Source organism: Melitaea cinxia, chromosome 19 (assembly GCF_905220565.1).
Source record: "Melitaea cinxia chromosome 19, ilMelCinx1.1, whole genome shotgun sequence".
NCBI lineage: Eukaryota > Metazoa > Arthropoda > Insecta > Lepidoptera > Nymphalidae > Melitaea > Melitaea cinxia.
The window spans coordinates 11,003,607-11,018,286 of NC_059412.1; the positions used below are offsets into that span (position 1 = coordinate 11,003,607).

The window sequence follows — 14,680 nt, forward strand, 5'->3', positions numbered from 1 at the left end:
TCACCTTGGGCCAGCTGTATGATGAAGCGGATGGAAGCTTCTGTCACTTATAAACGGTTGAATATAATTGAATGTTTCGCATATATTTTTTTATTTATTTAATACTTAAATATTACGTGAAAGAAAAATACAAAATATAAACTTACAGAGGAACGACTGTCTTATCAATACCATAGATTTCTTATAGACAACCATTAGTGTATAAAGTGTAGTGTAGTGTGTAGTGTATATAGTGTATAAAGGAAACATTGACAACATGTCATAACATAACCTGTGTCTATAATGGAAATATTGACAACACGTCATAACATAAATAGTCACATGTTTCAAATGGCTTTAAAATGTAACATACGTTTTTTTAATTAACCCTAATATTTCCCAAAATTTTATGTTTTATCATTTTGGCTTTGGTCATATTATTCTCGCACCTGAATCAACAATTTAATGACATTAAGTTCTCGTTCGGTAAACTTGTACAGTTTACCAGTAAACATAAACAAAATCTATATACAAGCAAATATTATAGCAATCTTCTGGAATCCATATCCTTTATTAGAATAAAACAAAAAGAAACGCGTTTTCTGGAAGATCTTAAGTCGCGTTCGTAACGTTTTTTTCCCTTCGCCAACACCTTGGATGTTTCTCGGAAACTTTGATTACAGTCATTATAAACAAACGTACAAATGTCACCAGATGCTGGTACCGAGTCAAGGTTGTGTTACATTGTTCTCGTGTCGGTGTAATTGGTCATTTTTATTACTGACGCTATTACCATTAGTTGTAGGTTTTACTGTCTGGAAAATTAGTCTACATTCCTAACAATGCAGTGTGGGAAGTTAACGAACAAGTGCTTTAGGTAAAGTACACAATTATATAGATATTAATTTTATTTAGGACTGCCCCGGTTTTGTTGCGGGAGTATATAATAAGGTAGAGAGTCTGAAAGCGTTCTCAGAAAATACAATTTTTTTATCAAAATCTGATCAATGGCTTCTCAACACATAGAGGATAAACATACAAATAACGAATTTTATTTATATAGATCTAGAAATAGTTGATAATGTGGTTTAAGAAGTTTATTTTTTATGAAAATGACAGTTGACTTGACTCATTAACAATGGGTATATTATCGTATACTAGCTGATCCCGCAAACGTTGTTTTACCATATATGTTATTACCCCCCTTAATCCCCTCCCTTATAACTTAGGGGTATGAAAAATAGATGTTAGCCGATTCTCAGACTTACCCGATATGCACATAACATTTCATAAAAATCGGTCCAGCCGTTTCGGAGGAGTATGGTAACTAAAATGTGACACGAGAATTTTATGTATAAAATTATAATTGTCTTTGCTACTAAACGAAAAAAAAACGACTTCTATTGCATCGACAAGTAATACAACGTAAGTAGACGAATAAAATTAACAAACGCACTAGTTGCTACTACGATTTTCGAAGATTCCCTTCGATTTCCCTGAGATACCACCATCAGATCCTGGTTTCCTTATCATGGTACCAACCTTGAGATATCTCTTTTGTATCAGAAAAAAATACTTTACAAAATCGGTTCATATACGAAGAAGTTATCCACGAAAACACGTAAAAAAATATATACGGTCGAAGTCCGTTAAAAAAGTTTTTAGTGTCAAATAAGCTCCGGTATGATTAGGCTAAATCTAGACTTTAGTACGAACACTAATAAGAAAAAATTACTACAATTGCAGTCCTAAAAGGTATACTTGAACAAGACACACGCAATGGAAGATATTAATTAAAGTCACTTGCAACAATGTAAAGAAAATAATGCACGGTATAGGATATGTTTCTGTAAAATGAAAACAAATTGTAAACCATTTATGACTGTAGAGACTTCTGACTGTAAAACTTTGAGATGATATGAAGTCGAAATTCCAAGCTATGTCTTGAAACTTTTAGTTTGATTTATTTATTGTGTTGGAGTTTTTATTTTAAACTTGTACAGGTTTCAACTTAAGATGAACAGAACAAAATACGATGAAAGAAGAAGAAAATCGTGTTTTTTACTGATTGGCTTCTTTTACATGTTGTTTTATACAATATAATGTTCTAAATTTTATAAGATAAATTATTGTAACATAAGTCTCTAATTGGGCTGGGTTCTACTTTTATTAAATAGAATTAAAAAGTGAAAATATTAATGTAAAAAATAGTAATGTGTGTAATACATTACCACATTGAATTTTCATAATGGATAAAAAGATCTCACCAGAAGAACTTTTAGATTTTGGTTTCTATGTTTTCACATAACTTCAATTACTTCAAAAATAAACAAACACGACTCGTATACAACGACTGTTCCGGTCAAAATATAATGTATCCGTAAATATCTCAAAAATTCGTTACATTATAACGCCCATACGCTCGGGTGCGATGTACGACGACCGCATTCCATGTGAATCTACAATACGATAAATAACTCGGCCCATTTATCAACGGCATTGTTTTGTCTGAATCATTATCGGTGTAATTTGTATCGGTTCACCGTTTTACCTCACAAATCTTATGCGTTTTAACTGGAATTTCAGAACGATTTTAAATAATGGCACCTATGAATATCAGTGTTCTCAAACTTGAGGGATATTTCACACCTTAACGGGACGTTTCGTTACGTTAAGCTACGTACTGTTATACTCGTATTTGTTACTAAAATATTTGTAGTATTCATCACACTTATATGATGTAATAAGCAACGTTGCGTTTATTTATATGTTTTGTTGGAATCAAACTGAATAACATAATGTTATATATTTAAGATGATGAATATTATATAAAAGTTTCGAGTTATAAGCCTGGAGCTTTGTGGCTTACACTTCTATACAACAACTACGTGCGTTTATATGTACGCGTGTGCATTAAGAGGTTAATAATAAGTTTGTTTTTGTGATAAATACGTTTAATTAATTTTCTTAATTTAAAAATAATAATACAATATAACAGTATCGAAACGATATATATATTTATATATTATTTTGTTTTGATAGCAGCACAAAGCGATAAGAACACATGTTGCTCTGTCGATGGCTGCAGTGTCACATGATCATTGTTGCATAATTAAATATACAGTGTATATGTATGTTAATATGTATATTATACACACATATATATGTGTATGTCATGCGTCTTTCAAGATGAGTTGAACGATCCACCGTGTTTTGTCGTATAATATGCAATAATTAGAAAACAATGTGGCATTGTTACTATAATTGAATAATTCCATTGTTCAACGAACTAATCTATTATAAAGCTAGCACTATGTAATCAACCCTTGCAGAAACAATAGAATTTTTTTTTATACGGCAAAGTGTATGTAGTACCCCATTTTATCGAATTTTAAAGAACCAACGGAATTTATGATAGTTATTATATGTGAAAGGTAAACACGCATTTTGGATTTAATGACTTTTCTCAACCGGATAATCTAACTCAGCCGTAAATTATGGGGAACGCTTAGACCCATAAAACCATTGAATGAATTTTAACGTTACAAAGCTTATGAATTCCACAGTAATATAGATAAGTCTTTACATTAAAATTTAACAAACTACCTTAACGAGTTGAGTAAATAAATAATAAAAATAACATTTGGAAACTGTTGAAAATTCTGAGAAACACACATGTATGTGGATGCGGAAATGCTTTACATAACTTAAGTTAAAATTAATATTCCAACGAACTTGATACTATATTTGTAATCGATATATTTATAGGAACACTTTTATATTTAATTAACGTAATACTTCAGTGACTTTTCGATCATAATATACTTTACTAGCTGAGTCGCGCGGATTCACACGCTTTAATTTGAGGACACTTTTTTATATCACCAGGGAAGGGTGGGGTAGGAGGGACAAAAACTTTCTAAAACATCACGTGATTTACGCACGACTCCTAAGTAGGTATTATGGTTGTTCTCCTTAACTACTACATATAAAATCCGTATATTATTCCTTTATAAAATTGACAGTGGAATTATCTAAGATTATATCAAATAAGCTCATGGGAATGAAGTAGCGAGTTAAAAACTAGCTATGAATGTAAATAAGCCGATCAGATGCATTTGCATAATACAATCGATACAAATCATATGCACGTGCGCATTTGTCATTTATATCTACACATATAATAAAGCTACGTCTGTGTATTTATACGCAATAATATCATGTTACCAGGCTGACATAAAAATTGTAGAATTATTATAGGATATGCGCTCTAAAAATAACGATACAACGCATTAATACCTATTTAATAGTTTTTACACAGAAAAGAAAAAATACCGATTTTAATTTTCATCGTCAAGTAATAACAATGAAGGTAGTTGAAAAAAATAATCGATTATTTACGCATTATTAGAGATAACTCAAAAAGTACTCGTCTGATATCAATAAAATTTAAATAATACCATATGAGAGGCACCAGCTATAGATTAAAAGAAGAATCATCACAATCGGTACACCCAGTAAAAAAAGACCAGGTAAAAAAACAATCGAATTGAGAACCTCCTCCTTTTAGTCGGTTAAAACTGCAGAGATTGTTTACTAAAGGATATGCTAAAAACATAAAGGTACAAATACATTCAAATAGCTCTATAGCAGGTATTATTATCTAGTATATATCGTTCTTATAAATAAAAATGAATGTTGCTAAGCGCGTAACTCGAAAATGGCTCGAACAATTCGGCTAATTTATTTTTTGTATGTTCCTTAAGGCCCATGGAAGGCTTTCATACTAAAACAAATTAAACAAAAAAAAATACTATCAACTTTTGACAGAACGAAGTTTGTCAGGGCAGTAATTAAATATTTAAAAAAGGAATTGTTAGGTTGGCTTTAACTTATCTTATGATTTAATTGAGAAAAATTGTATAACTATGGCAGTGTACTCATTCCAAAATACACACTAAGGAGCTTTACTATGCATAACGATCTAGCTTGTAACATCACACTCTTGGGGCTAAGCCTTTTTCTACATAAGGGAAGAAGGATCGGAGCTCAGATTAATAAATAAAAAACTTTTGTGTTTTTTAATCTGAGGATCGGAGCTTAATCGCGGATATATTCCCTACTATGAGTAACGTAACGATTGCTATTAGGTAACAACTGCGATCGACAGCTTAATGTGCTCAAAAAAAAAAAACAACTAATTATTATAATCTTATTTCGATTGTAATTTTTTTTCGTTTTGTGTAATTATAAAATGTTATTAGGACACAATCTTTTAATTTCGTGGCTAGTTTCGTTTTACAAAACCTTTTCTTGTTCCTAATAACAAAGTATTAATTAAAGGTTACCCTATTTAACAAAATTTTAACATTGATCTCGAGTGACGCCAGCAGGAACGTCTAGTCTAGCATATTATATCGTTAGATGCGTGCTTGATGTCAGCTAATTTGAATATTTGATTGTAATCTTTATAATATATACCATTCCATTTTTCATTATTTATAAATTAAAACGTATCATTTATTCATAAACCCATTTTTAAATTCCAGTCTTGAAATTGTTTTAAATATTTTGTTCATATATTCCTATCGAATTATTTATCCATCGAGATGAAATGTATAATTTTTATATTTTAGGTATATGCTAGACATTTTTACATATTAAATTAATAAACACCTCTTATTGGTATTTTTCTGTTACTTCCTTAAGTAATATTTATCCAATATTTTAGATGTATTTTAAATGATTTGTGTTTAATTTATGCGAATAGCAATTTTATTTCGGAAATAAAATAATTTCAGCCTTATTTTGGCCTTTTGAGGGCCATAGTTTGTTTAATTATAAATTAATATTTTGTGATTGTACCTTTTTTTTGTAGTAAAAATATTAAATATTTTTTAACTTTTACCTCTTCATGTTGGTTTTTGTTTGGTTTTTATCTCTTATAAATTAATATTTTGTGACTGTACCTTTTTTTTTGTAGTAAAAATATTAAATATTTTTAACTTTTACGTCTTCATGTTGGTTTTTGTTTGGTTTTTATCTCGAAAGATACACATACCAAAGGCATCAAAACAATTCCATGTTGAATCTTTGACCATCTGAGCACAGAATTATCAGGTTGAATGCGCTTATAATAATAAACACGTCGGCAAACACTACCCTTCATATTTGAATACCGTTTTAGAATAAGTGGTCTATAGTCATACGATTTTTTTGTCCACGACCGTCGTGTCTTAGTCGATAGGTACGATATAAAAATTTCTTGGTACCCCATTTTTTGCGTGGTCTTTGTTATACATGGTCACGAGGGCTATTAAGTATCTGTGGTCATGACGATTGTAACTGGCCTGAAATATCAAAAACTTAGACTGACTAAAGACAAACATATTAAATATCTCGTTTTACGTGTCATTAACGATACTCTCACGGATAATAGTAATCATGAAAATCATAAAAATAATCTCTGTTGTTTTATTTGAAATGTAGATATTCATATTTATTCTAAATTCTCTATTCCGCATATCATTCTTCTTACTTGACGCAACTGATGAAACGCACCACTTGTGTTAAGAGTTCTTAGAGCTATTGAGTACATTTATTCAAATGTTGTAAAACGAAATCAAGAAAATTACATGATTTGATGCAAAAGAATTTGATGAGAAGGTGGAAGAAAATTGTATATGTACTTAATACTGTTCATTTGTCAGCTCTTTAATTATTATAATAAGACAAGACTGTCGCATGTTTATACGCATCCTGTTATGCCACGTGTGACATGGTTCATACTCTCGGAATTTCTATAGATGCATTCTGTAGAAGAATAACTTGCTTTCGATTCCTCTTATATCATTCCTGACTCTTGTGAGTCATATACGTTGCATTAAAATTTGTATTGAGTTTTATTTAACATCGTAAATCTGGTTTCTTGCTTGCTGTCATAATTATGTTAAAATACTTTGTAATTGGTTTGATTTGTAGTTCTGTAATAATCAATGTAGCTTACAATCTCAACCACACTGATCATTCTTCTTCGTGTCTTTTCTATCCCACTTGATATTGGTGAAATCGACAGCCCCCTAGCACAACTAAAAGCCATTAGCCCAAGAATAAATTGATTTGTATTAATTTATCGTAAGAAAGTATTCTACGAATATTAATTTAAAAATAGGATGAAATTTTCCGAATGAATTAAACTATGATATTTTTTTTTAAATTTAATTTTCAAGTAATGTAACTTTTGATACATCTACATTATTATATTAAATTATTAATTAATATTAACTTATGGACTGAATGAATCATAATAAGTTTTAATTTATTCCAAATTTTATAGCCATTAAAATATATGATATATTAATCACGAAAATATCAATAAAAAACAAAAATGTAACTTGATATCTAACGCAGAAGTCACGGAAGTCTTGTTAATTTAGTAAATTTAAAATACTACCTATAATTTACAATACAAATAAATATAAAGTACGATAATATAAATCCTTTAGTATTAAAAGTAATCTTGTAAGTTTACAAAAGTTTTTAGTTTAACAAAGGAATGCGATGTATTCTTGTTTTTAAAAACTCAATAACAGTCATCTCGTCTCAATCGTTTAACTTTAACAAATCGGATCTCTGTTTAAAAAACCACGACATTATCGCCCGAGGCGCAAATGTAATCTATCTATACTAAGTACATAAAGCAAAAAAGATTTCATTTTCTGTTTGTTTGTAATGGATGAACTGAAAAACTACGGAAACGATTTTAAAAATTCTTCCACTATGACAAAGCTACGTGATTATTGAGCGACAGAGGCTATGATATAGTCCAAAATCGTGTAAACCACGCAAGCAAACCACGACCAAAAAAGTAGTTTATCTGTAATAATGTTATAAATAATGTAAGATTAAATTTCTTGTTTGTAAGGAACAATAAAATAAAAAAGTACTAGCCCGATTTTAACAATTCTTACCAGGAGTATGTAATAGCACTCTAATAAAAATTAATTAGAAAACGGAAAGGTCAAAATGGTGTAATCCAGACGGGCAAAGCCACGAGCAAAAAGCTATGTTATATATAAAAGTGTGATTCGTGTGTTCGAATTTTAAGAACCATTAATTCCACGTCAAACTCCGCCCGGTAGCGTTTTAAAATGTCCGTTTTGTAATCGGGAATGAATATTTTAAATGTTTTGTCGATTGGTTCTGTATTATAACGAAGGTTTACGGATATTGATAGTTTCGTTGTAAGAAAAAGGAAATATTAAACAAAGGTAGGTTTAAAGCAAAGAGTTTAATTATGTTGATATTGTAGCTTAAATGTCAGTCTGGATGGATGAGTTTCGAGTTTTTATGTACCTACTTGTATTATAGTTCTAAACAATAATTTTGTAAATGTTTCTTTTTTATACTCTGGGTGTTGTATATTTATTTATATGAGTACATTTAACCCCTAAAAAATATGTATCAGTCGGTGTTGTCTAACACAGGTTTAAAGCCCTTAGAAACAAACGAGCGTGTATGTATATTAAAATATATTTATATACCTATATTGTATTTTAAAAATTAGTCAAATATTCTTGTTATGTTTGTCGATAATATTTAAAGTGTTTATTATGTGTTCATTTCTTAATTTACATAGTTTACAAACTGGATTCTACTACAGATGACGTAACGATCATTCTTGAACGTTTGACTAATGATATAACTATGTTATATTACGTACCATTGTTTTGATGTTTGTAATTTGATCGATCTGAACTCTGCACAGTAATCTGACATTTAAATAAGGATATTATAATTAAGACTTCGTGATAATATGTGGCTATTGAAGTGATATTTTAAATTCAATGACTTTATTATTTAATTAATTTTGGGTTTAATGGCTTTCAGTTGTGCCAGGGAACCCTGTGGATTTCGTCAATGTCACGTGGGATAGAAAAAACAAATGACTTTATTACTAAATTTATTAAGAGTTTTACAGGGATTTTTTTAAATATTTACGTCAAAACTTTGGTATAATTAAAAACATTTCAAATAGATAAACAAATAATAGTTTGTTGTTTATAAATAAAAAATAAATATTATTGAATTTTATTTGTCCTTTTTAGATAAACATGTATTTTTAAAAATCAAATATCCATGAAATGTATTATTTTTAAAAATAAGGGTGAAATAAATCTTGCGTGTTTATGTTTGTATCTGTGGCAATCGGGGGGTTGATTTTAATCAATAAAACGTTGAAACGTTGTCATGGACACTGAAAAACGACAATAAATTGTAAATATTTTCCTGTTATAGAAAATTAATGTACCGTTATAATTTTAAGCATTTATTGTTAAATACAAAAAAAAAATAGGTTAAAATACTTTTTTTATTCGCGTTTCTATATAATCTAAAACAAACTAAATTAAACTGACTTCAGTTTTTCAGAATCTTTAGATTAGTTTACTTAATATTAATATGGTATAAATGTAATATAAAAAATTAATACCTGTATTGTATTGGAGTAGAACAAATATGAGGAAAGAAATCTAAAAATCTAATGTCATTATAGTATCGTTATGACAACACCGAATGAATAAATTGTCAGATAGATCAGTTTTTTTTTTTTGGCAAAATCGAATAAAATTCGAATTTTAGACTATTATACCTTTTTTTAAAATGTACGACTATTATGACTAAGTAACAGATTAGAATCTTGAGAATAGCCAGTGTTGATTCAAGCTGTCATTAGTTATAGTCTGTTGGACTTTCAGAACACACCCACAGCAATAATTGGTTTTCATGGGATATTCTATAAATATCTAGATAGGCAGACAGAGCAGGAGATACATAAATGTTAAACATGGAAATAATTAAATATAATTATGTCGATATTTTGGTTATTATTTTGTCTGTTGGCTGCTTTTCGCTCATAGTTTCTTGAATTTGATTAACGTCTCAAGTCTGGGCAATTTTCATTATATGTTTTGTATTTGTTTAAAAATGTGGGTATTCGTATATCAACAAGCTATTATTAAAGCACAATTAAGTTGCCTTAGAAACAGTGAGTATGTTAAAAATATTTATTTATGTACTTATATTCAGATTTCCTAAGTCTTAGTGCTCTATAATTTATTTTTTGTAACATCGAATACGACAAACTCGTGTAAGTAAGTATCTGTAGCTCGTTCATATTTTTTTGATTTAAATTAAAGGTATTTTAAATAATTACAACGTACAGACGTACACAGCTACTGTTGATAAATTACACACTACGGTTGACTGATTGTGGAGATGTGAACGAAAATGTCGGACTAATTGACCATTTTGACGGGCGCATTGATATTTTTTCTTTAAATTATAATACGGACCTGCTTTTTTACATTTTTTAAACTTTGTATATTTCGACTGTAGTGTGAAGACAGCGATTTAAAGGAAAACATTATTTTATATATATAACCATTTTTTGACATAATTTGTACCTGTCATTTATTATTTTATGTTATCTATACCCGTCGTTTTGTGCGTCATTACAGAATAGACAAAAAAAACTCCTAATTAAACTTAAAGCTAATTTAAAAAAAATAACCAACTCATCCGCATTCAAAAATAATAAAGCAAGTTACAGAAAGACCAGAAATTAGATTGGTCGAGTGGCAATTAAAATTTTATTCATATACTGTCTCGAATATTTGAGCGGGTACAGTTTCCTGCGTGCCTGAGATGCTTTTTGAGAACATGTGGACACCGCATTACACGGACTTTACGACTTTTTGCGTTGCTCACGTACGGTCAGCATTTAATCCCCTGTCATATATGAAATTTTATAAAAAATCGTTTAGAATTTTAATTGTTGCTCTATTTCATTTTAATGAGATGTAGTATTAATTTTTATAATTCAATTATTTTTATACGAAGGATAAATGATTATTACGTTTGGAACGTATTCCGTTGTTTTATTATCTACTGTGACGTACGACACAAACAATTTGAATTTATATTTTTTTGTAAATATTTATGGCATAGGTTACGTTAATAAAAAACTTTTTGCTCGGCTATAAAAATAACTATAAAGCACCTTCCTAATGGTACTTCTACAATAATTTTGTGATAAGAATAGTCTTAAGAAGCGATTCCTATTCAATTACTATGGAAAAGAAGTAGATAATTAATCGATAGCAATAAAACTCGAGCCATCTTTAGAGTTAAATGAGATGGTAATAGATTATATGTGTTGACCCTACTCCGCTCGTAAAAGAAGGAATTACCAATAATAAACATTCCGCATTTTAAACCATATTGACTTAAAAAATTTATTTCCCGTGTCTTCGTAACGATTTTGGTTAAATGCTTTAAGTTTTATATTATATATTAGTATACATATATTATAATTATGTTATAATGTCTAAATAAAATGTCGCTAGACCGACGATCTAAGTAAGATTGCCGGTGGAGACTGGATGAACATTGCGGAAAACCGGGATGTTTGGCTTGAACTTGGGGAGGCCTATATCCAGCAGTAGACTGCGATAGGCTTAAATAATAATGTTGATGATAATGCCAATGTTTTAAGTATTTAAATGTGTCAGTAAATAATATCTACTTCAGCTTTTATTATATTATAAACAATTCTACATGAACGAAATTATTACAAAAACTTTAAAATTATATTTTAACTATAATAATTTTCGCGGTTTCACTTGTATTGTCATTACAACGAACAGAGGTCGTAGCCTCTGTCTGTATTGTGTAACGTAATGCTTTATCGCCAATGTCATTGTCGGATAATGCAGCTTTCTAGTTATTCGTTTACTTTCCTTAGCTTACAACAACCGCGTTGTTGAAGTGGCATGTACGCACCTAACAACCGGCGGTTTGCGGTTTCGATTCCCGCTCGGGATGTATATTTGTGTTTGTACAAATATTTCTTTCCGGTTTGGGTGTCTGTCATACTTATAGTAATATACCCGTAGTGGAGCCGCGTGATGGATTAAGTTCCAATCATTCTTCTACATGAAAAAAGAGGCTTAATGTACAGACATATATACTCTTATTTGTAATGTATAGATTTACTCAATACGCATATAAAACGAGAATATTTATTGTTTATACATTACTGTATCACGGAATTAACTCTATGCAGACAGTATCTTTCATTATAACCACGATATACAGTCTAGTCCTTTCAATATTGGCTCTTTGATTGGGTAATATTCGAATCTACGAACATTTACTGCTTTAAATATTACTACACATACTCTGTACCGTATTACACGCTATTTTCCTTCACATTTCTGTAATATTTCTATACACTTATCGTACCTGTTTATTTTATATCGATATATCAAAAACTTAGTAATAATATTGCCGGTACTAGAATTTTAAAGTCTACAATTTATGGGAGCCCTCCATAGTTATAAATAAGTAAGGAATGTCGCCCGGACGGGAGCCAGTTTATGTGTTAAGTTCGGAGACTCAGGTGTAAAATCATCGAATATAGTACTTATGGAAATATAAATAAGGTTTAAGAAATTTTTGTATGCTGTCCCCTTTACAAGGACAATGGGACGGCTCCCGTGCTACGCACAGATTAGATAAGTATTGTAACTGTTGACGGATATACATTCAGAGTAATTAACGACGATTTAAAATGTTTTCGGTAACATTGCAGTTTTTAATAAGTTTATATAAAAAGAAGTTTTGTTATAATCTAAGAAGTGTTTTTGTTTTATGTGTCTAAGAAGTGTTTTTGTTTGTAGGTCTAAATTGATATCAAGTAATATTTTATTGGTGAACTTAAATCTAATCGTTAAGATAACATCATTATTTCATATTATATAGTTACATATTAAATTAAATTGCCTAACAGACTGCTGGAAACATTGTTACAGCAAAGTCATAGTTCGGATAATATATAACGTCAAGAGAAAACATTTCGTACGTAATCACAATATAAAATAAAGGCATTACACGCGTCAACAAACCTATTGTTTTACTTTACCATAATACATCACAAGTTTAATTCAATCCATTAAAGTAAAACGATATTATTAACTTTATTACTCAAAGTGACACAACACAACATCCACTCATACATTTTTGAGTGCTGGAATTAAAGTATCGCTTTTAGATAAAAAATAAAAAACCTCCGAAGAATGTCACTTAAAAAAGACCGTGTCAGTTGTCAACAATTTATGATCGTGAAAGTCACATTCCGTGCCATGGAATCCTATCCTCATGAATACAAAAGGGAAAAAAATTAAATGATGCATATCAAAATGATCTCTATTATGTACTCGCAAATATCATAATCGCGTGACAAAGGAAATCCCGTGGTTCGGTAGGAGATACGTGACGTTTTTGAGTGATTGCTCGGACCAGGTATTAAGGGATTATACTTGGGTTATACGAAATTCGTGAGGTCAAGCGGTTTTTAACTTGATATCATATGTACCTTTTAAATGGTGTTATTCCATTTATATGTCGAGGGTATAAAACTTCGACGTCGATTCATAAATGCTAAAATGTATAATTCTTATTCATGTATGATTACGTGTGATCCGACACCGGTATTTTCCAATGCATTTGTTATGGAGTGTACGTAGTTAATGGCTTTCTGTGGCGAAGGTTTTATGGGTAGTGGGGGGAGGGGGGGGGGGACGAAGGACGGGGTGCGCGTCCTCGACCCGTGGCCTCGTCGTGTGCGCATTGTTTCAGCTTGTGGTACTCATAAAAACATTAGGGTTTCCACGCGATAACAAAGCTTTTAGAATCAAAATGAAAGACTACTTAATTTGTGTCATCAGCAAAAGTGAATTTTATTTCGCACTTGACACAGAAATACAATATTTTAAAATATATATAATGTATGTGCCATGGCGGCCCTTATCACTAAAAGAGACAATTTTACAACCCCAAACAATTTGAGTTCAAAATATTATTAGACTCAATCATGATAATTGTACTTTTAATAAAAAAAATGCTAAAAAAAAATGTAAACGTCAACAAACAGCAACAAAAAATAATTCCTTCATTCTTAAAATCATAGATTAAGATTTGAAAACCTAAAAAAAAAAATATAGTGTAAGAAAAAAGACTTATTGTTATGTAGACACTACAGTTCCCAGTAAATAATGCACACGTTATAGGCACCCGCGCTTATTTGGTTTTGATATTATTATTTTTTCCTTTAGTAACTATTGTCATATGTTCGATGTCATATAATATAATTCTGGTTTCACATTAGATTTCAATCCTTATTTTATCTTAGTTCCCGAAACTATTAAAAGCTTCTATTAAAACCCACTTAAATAAATAAATTTCTGATGAGATTAATGCTTGCATACAAACAATTTTTTTTTAATATTAAAATTATTATTTATTGCATTCATTATAATTAATAAAATAAAAATATGGATATTCCCATTATAAATACACTGCATTAGATATATGCTACATCACACACTGATGATATTTGTAACGTTTTGTTTTTCGTATTATTTTTACAATCATAATGTTTATCACTTTCTTTCATTTCGTGAAACATCTACCTATCATCTTTTTTTTACTTTGGCACTTCTTTGTATCAGACTGATAGCTTAAGAAATGTAATATATATATGTAAAATATCCTAAATAAGTAAATACGAATTTAATATCAATACATACAAATTAAAGAGTGTGTAATGAAAATATACTACTACTACACTACGCTTTTTACA

The 14,680-nt window shown here is 30.0% G+C and overlaps 1 long non-coding RNA gene across 1 annotated transcript; it reads left to right on the plus strand.

The window, feature by feature from the left end:
• The first annotated feature begins 1,454 nt into the window (after window positions 1–1,454).
• LOC123662605 lies at window positions 1,455–4,520 on the plus strand. The gene is made up of 3 exons (XR_006744518.1): window positions 1,455–1,538; window positions 3,468–3,469; window positions 4,463–4,520. It is a non-coding gene; the product is annotated as an uncharacterized LOC123662605 (long non-coding RNA).
• The last annotated feature ends 10,160 nt before the right edge of the window (window positions 4,521–14,680 follow it).